This window comes from Symphalangus syndactylus, chromosome 13 (genome assembly GCF_028878055.3).
Source record: "Symphalangus syndactylus isolate Jambi chromosome 13, NHGRI_mSymSyn1-v2.1_pri, whole genome shotgun sequence".
Lineage (NCBI taxonomy): Eukaryota > Metazoa > Chordata > Mammalia > Primates > Hylobatidae > Symphalangus > Symphalangus syndactylus.
In genome coordinates, this window is record NC_072435.2 from 2,470,466 (window position 1) to 2,484,508 (window position 14,043).

The following is a 14,043-nucleotide window of genomic DNA, read 5'->3' on the forward strand; positions in this document are numbered from 1 at the left end:
TTCAACTAACAGAGTTGAACCTTACTTTTGATTGAGCCGTTCTGAAACACTCTTTCTGTAGAAACTGCAATTGGACATGCTAAGCGCTAAGAGGCCTACATTGGGAAAAAGAATATCTTCAAATAAAAACTACACAGATGCATTCTGTGAAACTTATTTCTGATCTGTAAATTCAGTTAACAGAGATAAAACATATTTTTGATTGAGCAGTTATGAAACACTCTTTTTGTAGAAAATGCAAGTGGAGATTCGGAGCGCTAAGAGGGTAATAGTGCAAAAAGGAATGTCTTCAAATATAAACTACACAGAATCATTCGGTGAAACTTCTTTCTGATCTGTGCATTCAGCTAACAGAGTTAAACCATACTTTTGATTGAGCAGATCTGAACACTCTTTCTGTAGAAAATGCAACTGGACATTTGGAGCGCTAAGAGCGTAGTAGTGGAAAAAGGAATATATTCAAATATAAACTACACAGAAGCATTCTGTGAAACTTCTTTCTGATCTGAGCATTCAGCTAACAGAGTTAAACCATACTTTTGATTGAGCAGTTTTGAAACACTCTGTCTGTAGAAAATGCAACTGGACATTCGTAGCGCTAAGTGGGTAATAGTGGAAAAAAGAATATGTTCAAATATAAACTACACAGAAGCATTGTATGAAACTTCTTTCTGTTCTGTGCATTCAACTAACAGAGTTGAACCTTACTTTTGATTGAGCCGTTCTGAAACACTCTTTCTGTAGAAACTGCAATTGGACATTCTGAGCGCTAAGAGGCCTATATTGGGAAAAAGAATGTCTACAAATAAAAACTACACAGAAGAATTGTGTGAAACTTCTTTCTGTTCTGTTTGTTCAACTAAAAGAGTTGAACCTTAGTATTGATTGAGCCGTTCTGAAACACTCTTTCTGTAGAAAATGCAAGTGGAGATTCGGAGCGCTAAGAGGGTAATAGTGGAAAAAGGAATGTCTCCAAATACAAACTACACAGAATCATTCTGTGAAACTTCTTTCTGATCTGTGCATTCAGCTAACAGAGTTAAACCATACTTTTGATTGAGCAGATCTGAACACTCTTTCTGTAGAAAATGCAACTGGACATTTGGAGCGCTAAGAGCGTAGTAGTGGAAAAAGGAATATATTCAAATATAAACTACACAGAAGCATTCTGTGAAACTTCTTTCTGATCTGAGCATTCAGCTAACAGAGTTAAACCATACTTTTGATTGCGCAGTTTTGAAACACTCTGTCTGTAGAAAATGCACCTGGACATTCGTAGCGCTAAGTGGGTAATAGTGGAAAAAAGAATATGTTCAAATATAAACTACACAGAAGCATTGTATGAAACTTCTTTCTGTTCTGTGCATTCAACTAACAGAGTTGAACCTTACTTTTGATTGAGCCGTTCTGAAACACTCTTTCTGTAGAAACTGCAATTGGACATTCTGAGCGCTAAGAGGCCTATATTGGGAAAAAGAATGTCTACAAATAAAAACTACACAGAAGAATTGTGTGAAACTTCTTTCTGTTCTGTTTGTTCAACTAAAAGAGTTGAACCTTAGTATTGATTGAGCCGTTCTGAAACACTCTTTCTGTAGAAAATGCAAGTGGAGATTCGGAGCGCTAAGAGGGTAATAGTGGAAAAAGGAATGTCTCCAAATATAAACTACACAGAATCATTCTGTGAAACTTCTTTCTGATCTGTGCATTCAGCTAACAGAGTTAAACCATACATTTGATTGAGCAGATCTGAACACTCTTTCTGTAGAAAATGCAACTGGACATTTGGAGGGCTAAGAGAGTAGTAGTGGAAAAAGGAATATATTCAAATATAAACTACACAGAAGCATTCTGTGAAACTTCTTTCTGATCTGAGCATTCAGCTAACAGAGTTAAACCATACTTTTGATTGCGCAGTTTTGAAACACTCTGTCTGTAGAAAATGCAACTGGACATTCGTAGCGCTAAGTGGGTAATAGTGGAAAAAAGAATATGTTCAAATATAAACTACACAGAAGCATTGTATGAAACTTCTTTCTGTTCCGTGCATTCAACTAACAGAGTTGAACCTTAATTTTGATTGAGCCTTTCTGAAACACTCTTTCTGTAGAAACTGCAATTGCACATACTGAGCGCTAAGAGGCCTCTATTGGGAAAAATAATATCTTCAAATAAAAACTACACAGAAGCATTGTGTGAAACTTATTTCTGATATGTTCATTAAGCTAACAGAGTTAAACCATACTTTTGATTGCGCAGTTCTGAACACTCTTTCTGTAGAAAATGCAAGTGGACATTCGGAGCGCTAAGAGGGTAATAGTGGAAAAAGGAATATATTCAAATATAAACTACACAGTAGCATTCTGTGAAAATTCTTTCTGTTCTGTGCATTCAACTAACAGAGTTGAACCTTACTTTTGATAGAGCCGTTCTGAAACACTCTTTCTGTAGAAACTGCAATTGGACATGCTAAGCGCTAAGAGGCCTACATTGGGAAAAAGAATATCTTCAAATAAAAACTACACAGATGCATTCTGTGAAACTTATTTCTGATCTGTAAATTCAGTTAACAGAGATAAAACATATTTTTGATTGAGCAGTTATGAAACACTCTTTTTGTAGAAAATGCAAGTGGAGATTCGGAGCGCTAAGAGGGTAATAGTGGAAAAAGGAATGTCTTCAAATATAAACTACACAGAATCATTCGGTGAAACTTCTTTCTGATCTGTGCATTCAGCTAACAGAGTTAAACCATACTTTTGATTGAGCAGATCTGAACACTCTTTCTGTAGAAAATGCAACTGGACATTTGGAGCGCTAAGAGCGTAGTAGTGGAAAAAGGAATATATTCAAATATAAACTACACAGAAGCATTCTGTGAAACTTCTTTCTGATCTGAGCATTCAGCTAACAGAGTTAAACCATACTTTTGATTGAGCAGTTTTGAAACACTCTGTCTGTAGAAAATGCAACTGGACATTCGTAGCGCTAAGTGGGTAATAGTGGAAAAAAGAATATGTTCAAATATAAACTACACAGAAGCATTGTATGAAACTTCTTTCTGTTCTGTGCATTCAACTAACAGAGTTGAACCTTACTTTTGATTGAGCCGTTCTGAAACACTCTTTCTGTAGAAACTGCAATTGGACATTCTGAGCGCTAAGAGGCCTATATTGGGAAAAAGAATGTCTACAAATAAAAACTACACAGAAGAATTGTGTGAAACTTCTTTCTGTTCTGTTTGTTCAACTAAAAGAGTTGAACCTTAGTATTGATTGAGCCGTTCTGAAACACTCTTTCTGTAGAAAATGCAAGTGGAGATTCGGAGCGCTAAGAGGGTAATAGTGGAAAAAGGAATGTCTCCAAATATAAACTACACAGAATCATTCTGTGAAACTTCTTTCCGATCTGTGCATTCAGCTAACAGAGTTAAACCATACTTTTGATTGAGCAGATCTGAACACTCTTTCTGTAGAAAATGCAACTGGACATTTGGAGCGCTAAGAGCGTAGTAGTGGAAAAAGGAATATATTCAAATATAAACTACACAGAAGCATTCTGTGAAACTTCTTTCTGATCTGAGCATTCAGCTAACAGAGTTAAACCATACTTTTGATTGCGCAGTTTTGAAACACTCTGTCTGTAGAAAATGCACCTGGACATTCGTAGCGCTAAGTGGGTAATAGTGGAAAAAAGAATATGTTCAAATATAAACTACACAGAAGCATTGTATGAAACTTCTTTCTGTTCTGTGAATTCAACTAACAGAGTTGAACCTTACTTTTGATTGAGCCGTTCTGAAACACTCTTTCTGTAGAAACTGCAATTGGACATTCTGAGCGCTAAGAGGCCTATATTGGGAAAAAGAATGTCTACAAATAAAAACTACACAGAAGAATTGTGTGAAACTTCTTTCTGTTCTGTTTGTTCAACTAAAAGAGTTGAACCTTAGTATTGATTGAGCCGTTCTGAAACACTCTTTCTGTAGAAAATGCAAGTGGAGATTCGGAGAGCTAAGAGGGTAATAGTGGAAAAAGGAATGTCTTCAAATATAAACTACACAGAATCATTCGGTGAAACTTCTTTCTGATATGTGCATTCAGCTAACAGAGTTAAACCATACTTTTCATTGAGCAGATCTGAACACTCTTTCTGTAGAAAATGCAACTGGACATTTGGAGCGCTAAGAGCGTAGTAGTGGAAAAAGGAATATATTCAAATATAAACTACACAGAAGCATTCTGTGAAACTTCTTTCTGATCTGAGCATTCAGCTAACAGAGATAAACCATACTTTTGATTGAGCAGTTTTGAAACACTCTGTCTGTAGAAAATGCAACTGGACATTCGTAGCGCTAAGTGGGTAATAGTGGAAAAAATAATATGTTCAAATATAAACAACACAGAAGCATTGTTTGAAACTTCTTTCTGTTCTGTGCATTCAACTAACAGAGTTGAACCTTACTTTTGATTGAGCCGTTCTGAAACACTCTTTCTGTAGAAACTGCAATTGGACATTCTGAGCGCTAAGAGGCCTCTATTGGGAAAAATAATATCTTCAAATAAAAACTACACAGAAGCATTGTGTGAAACTTATTTCTGATATGTTGATTAAGCTAACAGAGTTAAAACATACTTTTGATTGCGCAGTTCTGAACACTCTTTCTGTAGAAAATGCAAGTGGACATTCGGAGCGCTAAGAGGGTAATAGTGGAAAAAGGAATATATTCAAATATAAACTACACAGAAGCATTATATGAAACTTCTTTCTGTTCTGTGCATTCAACTAACAGAGTTGAACCTTACTTTTGATTGAGCCTTTCTGAAACACTCTTTCTGTAGAAACTGCAATTGGACATTCTGAGTGCTAAGAGGCCTATATTGGGAAAAATAATATCTTCAAATAAAAACTACACAGAAGCATTGTGTGAAACTTATTTCAGATATGTTCATTAAGCTAACAGAGTTAAACCATACTTTTGATTGCGCAGTTCTGAACACTCTTTCTGCAGAAAATGCAAGTGGACATTCGGAGCGCTAAGAGGGTAATAGTGGAAAAAGGAATATATTCAAATATAAACTACACAGTAGCATTCTGTGAAACTTCTTTCTGCTCTGTGCATTCAACTAACAGAGTGGAACCTTACTTTTGATTGAGCCGTTCTGAAACACTCTTTCTGTAGAAACTGCAATTGGACATGCTAAGCGCTAAGAGGCCTACATGGGGAAAAAGAATATCTTCAATAAAAACTACACAGATGCATTCTGTGAAACTTATTTCTGATCTGTAAATTCAGTTAACAGAGATAAAACATATTTTTGATTGAGCAGTTATGAAACACTCTTTTTGTAGAAAATGCAAGTGGAGATTCGGAGCGCTAAGAGGGTAATAGTGGAAAAAGGAATGTCTTCAAATATAAACTACACAGAATCATTCGGTGAAACTTCTTTCTGATCTGTGCATTCAGCTAACAGAGTTAAACCATACTTTTGATTCAGCAGATCTGAACACTCTTTCTGTAGAAAATGCAACTGGACATTTGGAGCGCTAAGAGCGTAGTAGTGGAAAAAGGAATATATTCAAATATAAACTACACAGAAGCATTCTGTGAAACTTCTTTCTGATCTGAGCATTCAGCTAACAGAGTTAAACCATACTTTTGATTGAGCAGTTTTGAAACACTCTGTCTGTAGAAAATGCAACTGGACATTCGTAGCGCTAAGTGGGTAATAGTGGAAACAAGAATATGTTCAAATATAAACTACACAGAAGCATTGTATGAAACTTCTTTCTGTTCTGTGCATTCAACTAACAGAGTTGAACCTTACTTTTGATTGAGCCGTTCTGAAACACTCTTTCTGTAGAAACTGCAATTGGACATTCTGAGCGCTAAGAGGCCTATATTGGGAAAAAGAATGTCTACAAATAAAAACTACACAGAAGAATTGTGTGAAACTTCTTTCTGTTCTGTTTGTTCAACTAAAAGAGCTGAACCTTAGTTTTGATTGAGCCGTTCTGAAACACTCTTTCTGTAGAAAATGCAAGTGGAGATTCGGAGCGCTAAGAGGGTAATAGTGGAAAAAGGAATGTCTCCAAATATAAACTACACAGAACCATTCTGTGAAACTTCTTTCTGATCTGTGCATTCAGCTAACAGAGTTAAACCATCCTTTTGATTGAGCAGATCTGAACACTCTTTCTGTAGAAAATGCAACTGGACATTTGGAGCGCTAAGAGAGTAGTAGTGGAAAAAGGAATATATTCAAATATAAACTACACAGAAACATTCTGTGAAACTTCTTTCTGATCTGAGCATTCAGCTAACAGAGTTAAACCATACTTTTGATTGAGCAGTTTTGAAACACTCTGTCTGTAGAAAATGCAACTGGACATTCGTAGCGTTAAGTGGGAAATAGTGGAAAAAAGAATATGTTCAAATATAAACTACACAGAAGCATTGTATGAAACTAGTTTCTCTTCTGTGCATTCAACTAACAGAGTTGAACCTTATTTTGATTGAGCCTTTCTGAAACACTCTTTCTGTAGAAACTGCAATTGGACATTCTGAGCGCTAAGAGGCCTCTATTGGGAAAAATAATATCTTCAAATAAAAACTACACAGAAGCATTGTGTGAAACTTATTTCTGATATGTTCATTAAGCTAACAGAGTTAAACCATACTTTTGATTGCGCAGTTCTGAACACTTTTTCTGCAGAAAATGCAAGTGGACATTCGGAGCGCTAAGAGGGTAATAGTGGAAAAAGGAATATATTCAAATATAAACTACACAGTAGCATTCTGTGAAACTTCTTTCTGTTCTGTGCATTCAACTAACAGAGTTGAACCTTACTTTTGATTGAGCCGTTCTGAAACACTCTTTCTGTAGAAACTGCAATTGGACATGCTAAGCGCTAAGAGGCCTACATTGGGAAAAAGAATATATTCAAATAAAAACTACACAGATGCATTCTGTGAAACTTATTTCTGATCTGTAAATTCAGTTAACAGAGATAAAACATATTTTTGATTGAGCAGTTATGAAACACTCTTTTTGTAGAAAATGCAAGTGGAGATTCGGAGCGCTAAGAGGGTAATAGTGGAAAAAGGAATGTCTTCAAATATAAACTACACAGAATCATTCGGTGAAACTTCTTTCTGATATGTGCATTCAGCTAACAGAGTTAAACCATACTTTTCATTGAGCAGATCTGAACACTCTTTCTGTAGAAAATGCAACTGGACATTTGGAGCGCTAAGAGCGTAGTACTGGAAAAAGGAATATATTCAAATATAAACTACACAGAAGCATTCTGTGAAACTTCTTTCTGATCTGAGCATTCAGCTAACAGAGATAAACCATACTTTTGATTGAGCAGTTTTGAAACACTCTGTCTGTAGAAAATGCAACTGGACATTCGTAGCGCTAAGTGGGTAATAGTGGAAAAAATAATATGTTCAAATATAAACAACACAGAAGCATTGTTTGAAACTTCTTTCTGTTCTGTGCATTCAACTAACACAGTTGAACCTTACTTTTGATTGAGCCGTTCTGAAACACTCTTTCTGTAGAAACTGCAATTGGACATTCTGAGCGCTAAGAGGCCTCTATTGGAAAAAATAATATCTTCAAATAAAAACTACACAGAAGCATTGTGTGAAACTTATTTCTGATATGTTGATTAAGCTAACAGAGTTAAAACATACTTTTGATTGCGCAGTTCTGAACACTCTTTCTGTAGAAAATGCAAGTGGACATTCGGAGCGCTAAGAGGGTAATAGTGGAAAAAGGAATATATTCAAATATAAACTACACAGAAGCATTATATGAAACTTCTTTCTGTTCTGTGCATTCAACTAACAGAGTTGAAACTTACTTTTGATTGAGCCTTTCTGAAACACTCTTTCTGTAGAAACTGCAATTGGACATTCTGAGTGCTAAGAGGCCTATATTGGGAAAAATAATATCTTCAAATAAAAACTACACAGAAGCATTGTGTGAAACTTATTTCAGATATGTTCATTAAGCTAACAGAGTTAAACCATACTTTTGATTGCGCAGTTCTGAACACTCTTTCTGCAGAAAATGCAAGTGGACATTCGGAGCGCTAAGAGGGTAATAGTGGAAAAAGGAATATATTCAAATATAAACTACACAGTAGCATTCTGTGAAACTTCTTTCTGCTCTGTGCATTCAACTAACAGAGTTGAACCTTACTTTTGATTGAGCCGTTCTGAAACACTCTTTCTGTAGAAACTGCAATTGGACATGCTAAGCGCTAAGAGGCCTACATGGGGAAAAAGAATATCTTCAAATAAAAACTACACAGATGCATTCTGTGAAACTTATTTCTGATCTGTAAATTCAGTTAACAGAGATAAAACATATTTTTGATTGAGCAGTTATGAAACACTCTTTTTGTAGAAAATGCAAGTGGAGATTCGGAGCGCTAAGAGGGTAATAGTGGAAAAAGGAATGTCTTCAAATATAAACTACACAGAATCATTCGGTGAAACTTCTTTCTGATCTGTGCATTCAGCTAACAGAGTTAAACCATACTTTTGATTGAGCAGATCTGAACACTCTTTCTGTAGAAAATGCAACTGGACATTTCGAGCGCTAAGAGCGTAGTAGTGGAAAAAGGAATATATTCAAATATAAACTACACAGAAGCATTCTGTGAAACTTCTTTCTGATCTGAGCATTCAGCTAACAGAGTTAAACCATACTTTTGATTGAGCAGTTTTGAAACACTCTGTCTGTAGAAAATGCAACTGGACATTCGTAACGCTAAGTGGGTAATAGTGGAAACAAGAATATGTTCAAATATAAACTACACAGAAGCATTGTATGAAACTTCTTTCTGTTCTGTGCATTCAACTAACAGAGTTGAACCTTACTTTTGATTGAGCCGTTCTGAAACACTCTTTCTGTAGAAACTGCAATTGGACATTCTGAGCGCTAAGAGGCCTATATAGGGAAAAAGAATGTCTACAAATAAAAACTACACAGAAGAATTGTGTGAAACTTCTTTCTGTTCTGTTTGTTCAACTAAAAGAGCTGAACCTTAGTTTTGATTGAGCCGTTCTGAAACACTCTTTCTGTAGAAAATGCAAGTGGAGATTCGGAGCGCTAAGAGGGTAATAGTGGAAAAAGGAATGTCTCCAAATATAAACTACACAGAACCATTCTGTGAAACTTCTTTCTGATCTGTGCATTCAGCTAACAGAGTTAAACCATCCTTTTGATTGAGCAGATCTGAACACTCTTTCTGTAGAAAATGCAACTGGACATTTGGAGCGCTAAGAGAGTAGTAGTGGAAAAAGGAATATATTCAAATATAAACTACACAGAAACATTCTGTGAAACTTCTTTCTGATCTGAGCATTCAGCTAACAGAGTTAAACCATACTTTTGATTGAGCAGTTTTGAAACACTCTGTCTGTAGAAAATGCAACTGGACATTCGTAGCGTTAAGTGGGAAATAATGGAAAAAAGAATATGTTCAAATATAAACTACACAGAAGCATTGTATGAAACTTCTTTCTGTTCTGTGCATTCAACTAACAGAGTTGAACCTTACTTTTGATTGAGCCTTTCTGAAACACTCTTTCTGTAGAAACTGCAATTGGAAATTCTGAGCGCTAAGAGGCCTATATTGGGAAAAATAATATCTTCAAATAAAAACTACACAGAAGCATTGTGTGAAACTTATTTCTGATATGTTCATTAAGCTAACAGATTTAAACCATACTTTTGATTGCGCAGTGCTGAACCCTCTTTCTGTAGAAAATGCAAGTGGACATTCGGAGCGCTAAGAGGGTAATAGTGGAAAAAGGAATATATTCAAATATAAACTACACAGTAGCATTCTGTGAAAATTCTTTCTGTTCTGTGCATTCAACTAACAGAGTTGAACCTTACTTTTGATTGAGCCGTTCTGAAACACTCTTTCTGTAGAAACTGCAATTGGACATGCTAAGCGCTAAGAGGCCTACTTTGGGAAAAAGAATATCTTCAAATAAAAACTACACAGATGCATTCTGTGAAACTTATTTCTGATATGTAAATTCAGTTAACAGAGATAAAACATATTTTTGATTGAGCAGTTATGAAACACTCTTTTTGTAGAAAATGCAAGTGGAGATTCGGAGCGCTAAGAGGGTAATAGTGGAAAAAGGAATGTCTTCAAATATAAACTACACAGAATCATTTGGTGAAACTTCTTTCTGATCTGTGCATTCAGCTAACAGAGTTAAACCATACTTTTGATTGAGCAGATCTGAACACTCTTTCTGTAGATAATGCAACTGGACATTTGGAGCGCTAAGAGCGTAGTAGTGGAAAAAGGAATATATTCAAATATAAACTACACAGAAGCAATCTGTGAAACTTCTTTCTGATCTGAGCATTCAGCTAACAGAGTTAAACCATACTTTTGATTGAGCAGTTTTGAAACACTCTGTCTGTAGAAAATGCAACTGGACATTCGTAGCGCTAAGTGGGTAATAGTGGAAAAAAGAATATGTTCAAATAGAAACTACACAGAAGCATTGTATGAAACTTCTTTCTGTTCTGTGCATTCAACTAACAGAGTTGAACCTTACTTTTGATTGAGCCGTTCTGAAACACTCTTTCTGTAGAAACTGCAATTGGACATTCTGAGCGCTAAGAGGCCTATATTGGGAAAAAGAATGTCTACAAATAAAAACTACACAGAAGAATTGTGTGAAACTTCTTTCTGTTCTGTTTGTTCAACTAAAAGAGTTGAACCTTAGTTTTGATTGAGCTGTTCTGAAACACTATTTCTGTAGAAAATGCAAGTGGAGATTCGGAGCGCTAAGAGGGTAATAGTGGAAAAAGGAATGTCTCCAAATATAAACTACACAGAATCATTCTGTGAAACTTCTTTCTGATCTGCGCATTCAGCTAACAGAGTTAAACCATACTTTTGATTGAGCAGATCTGAACACTCTTTCTGTAGAAAATGCAACTGGACATTTGGAGTGCTAAGAGAGTAGTAGTGGAAAAAGGAATATATTCAAACATAAACTACACAGAAGCATTCTGTGAAACTTCTTTCTGATCTGAGCATTCAGCTAACAGAGTTAAACCATACTTTTGATTGAGCAGTTTTGAAACACTCTGTCTGTAGAAAATGCAACTGGACATTCGTAGCGCTAAGTGGGTAATAGTGGAAAAAAGAATATGTTCAAATATAAACTACACAGAAGCATTGTATGAAACTTCTTTCTGTTCTGTGCATTCAACTAACAGAGTTGAACCTTACTTTTGATTGAGCCTTTCTGAAACACTCTTTCTGTAGAAACTGCAATTGGACATTCTGAGCGCAAAGAGGCCTCTATTGGGAAAAATAATATCTTCAAATAAAAACTACACAGAAGCATTGTGTGAAACTTATTTCTGATATGTTCATTAAGCTAACAGAGTTAAACCACACTTTTGATTGCGCAGTGCTGAACCCTCTTTCTGTAGAAAATGCAAGCGGACATTCGGAGCGCTAAGAGGGTAATAGTGGAAAAAGGACTATATTCAAATATAAACTACACAGTAGCATTCTGTGAAAATTCTTTCTGTTCTGTGCATTCAACTAACAGAGTTGAACCTTACTTTTGATTGAGCCGTTCTGAAACACTCTTTCTGTAGAAACTGCAATTGGACATGCTTAGCGCTAAGAGGCCTACATTGGGAAAAAGAATATCTTCAAATAAAAACTACACAGATGCATTCTGTGAAACTTATTTCTGATCTGTAAATTCAGTTAACAGAGATAAAACATATTTTTGATTGAGCAGTTATGAAACACTCTTTTTGTAGAAAATACAAGTGGAGATTCGGAGCGCTAAGAGGGTAATAGTGGAAAAAGGAATGTCTTCAAATATAAACTACACAGAATCATTCGGTGAAACTTCTTTCTGATCTGTGCATTCAGCTAACAGAGTTAAACCATACTTTTGATTGAGCAGATCTGAACACTCTTTCTGTAGAAAATGCAAATGGACATTTGGAGCGCTAAGAGCGTAGTAGTGGAAAAAGGAATATATTCAAATATAAACTACACAGAAGCATTCTGTGAAACTTCTTTCTCATCTGAGCATTCAGCTAACAGAGTTAAACCATAATTTTGATTGAGCAGTTTTGAAACACTCTGTCTGTAGAAAATGCAACTGGACATTCGTAGCGCTAAGTGGGTAATAGTGGAAAAAAGAATATGTTCAAATATAAACTACACAGAAGCATTGTATGAAACTTCTTTCTGTTCTGTGCATTCAACTAACAGAGTTGAACCTTACTTTTGATTGAGCCGTTCTGAAACACTCTTTCTGTAGAAACTGCAATTGGACATTCTGAGCGCTAAGAGGCCTATATTGGGAAAAAGAATGTCTACAAATAAAAACTACACAGAAGAATTGTGTGAAACTTCTTTCTGTTCTGTTTGTTCAACTAAAAGAGTTGAACCTTAGTTTTGATTGAGCCGTTCTGAAACACTCTTTGTGTAGAAAATGCAAGTGGAGATTCGGAGCGCTAAGAGGGTAATAGTGGAAAAAGGAATGTCTCCAAATAGAAACTACACAGAATCATTCTGTGAAACTTCTTCCCGATCTGTGCATTCAGCTAACAGAGTTAAACCATACTTTTGATTGAGCAGATCTGAACACTCTTTCTGTAGAAAATGCAACTGGACATTTGGAGCGCTAAGAGAGTAGTAGTGGAAAAAGGAATATATTCAAATATAAACTACACAGAAGCATTCTGTGAAACTTCTTTCTGATCTGAGCATTCAGCTAACAGAGTTAAACCATACTTTTGATTGAGCAGTTTTGAAACACTCTGTCTGTAGAAAATGCAACTGGACATTCGTAGCGCTAAGTGGGTAATAGTGGAAAAAAGAATATGTTCAAATATAAACTACACAGAAGCATTGTATGAAACTTCTTTCTATTCTGTGCATTCAACTAACACAGTTGAACCTTACTTTTGATTGAGCCGTTCTGAAACACTCTTTCTGTAGAAACTGCAATTGGACATTCTGAGCACAAAGAGGCCTATATTGGGAAAAAGAATGTCTACAAATAAAAACTACACAGAAGAATTGTGTGAAACTTCTTTCTGTTCTGTTTGTTCAACTAAAGGAGTTGAACCTTAGTTTTGATTGAGCCGTTCCGAAACACTCTTTCTGTAGAAAATGCAAGTGGAGATTCGGAGCGCTAAGAGGGTAATAGTGGAAAAAAGAATGTCTCCAAATATAAACTACACAGAATCATTCTGTGAAACTTCTTTCTGATCTGTGCATTCAGCTAACAGAGTTAAACCATACTTTTGATTGAGCAGATCTGTACACTCTTTCTGTAGAGAATGCAACTGGACATTTGGAGCGCTTATAGAGTAGTAGTGGAAAAAGGAATATATTCAAATATAAACTACACAGAAGCATTCTGTGAAACTTCTTTCTGATCTGAGCATTCAGCTAACAGAGTTAAACCATACTTTTGATTGAGCAGTTTTGAAACACTCTGTCTGTAGAAAATGCAACTGGACATTCGTAGCGCTAAGTGGGTAATAGTGGAAAAAAGTATATGTTCAAATATAAACTACACAGAAGCATTGTATGAAACTTCTTTCTGTTCTGTGCATTCAACTAACAGAGTTGAACCTTACTTTTGATTGAGCCGTTCTGAAACACTCTTTCTGTAGAAACTGCAATTGGACATTCTGAGCGCTAAGAGGCCTATATTGGGAAAAAGAATGTCTACAAATAAAAACTACACAGAAGAATTGTGTGAAACTTCTTTCTGTTCTGTTTGTTCAACTAAAAGAGTTGAACCTTAGTTTTGATTGAGCCGTTCCGAAACACTCTTTCTGTAGAAAATGCAAGTGGAGATTCGGAGCGCTAAGAGGGTAATAGTGGAAAAAGGAATGTCTCCAAATATAAACTACACAGAATCATTCTGTGAAACTTATTTCTGATCTGTGCATTCAGCTAACAGAGTTAAACCATACTTATGATTGAGCAGATCTGAAC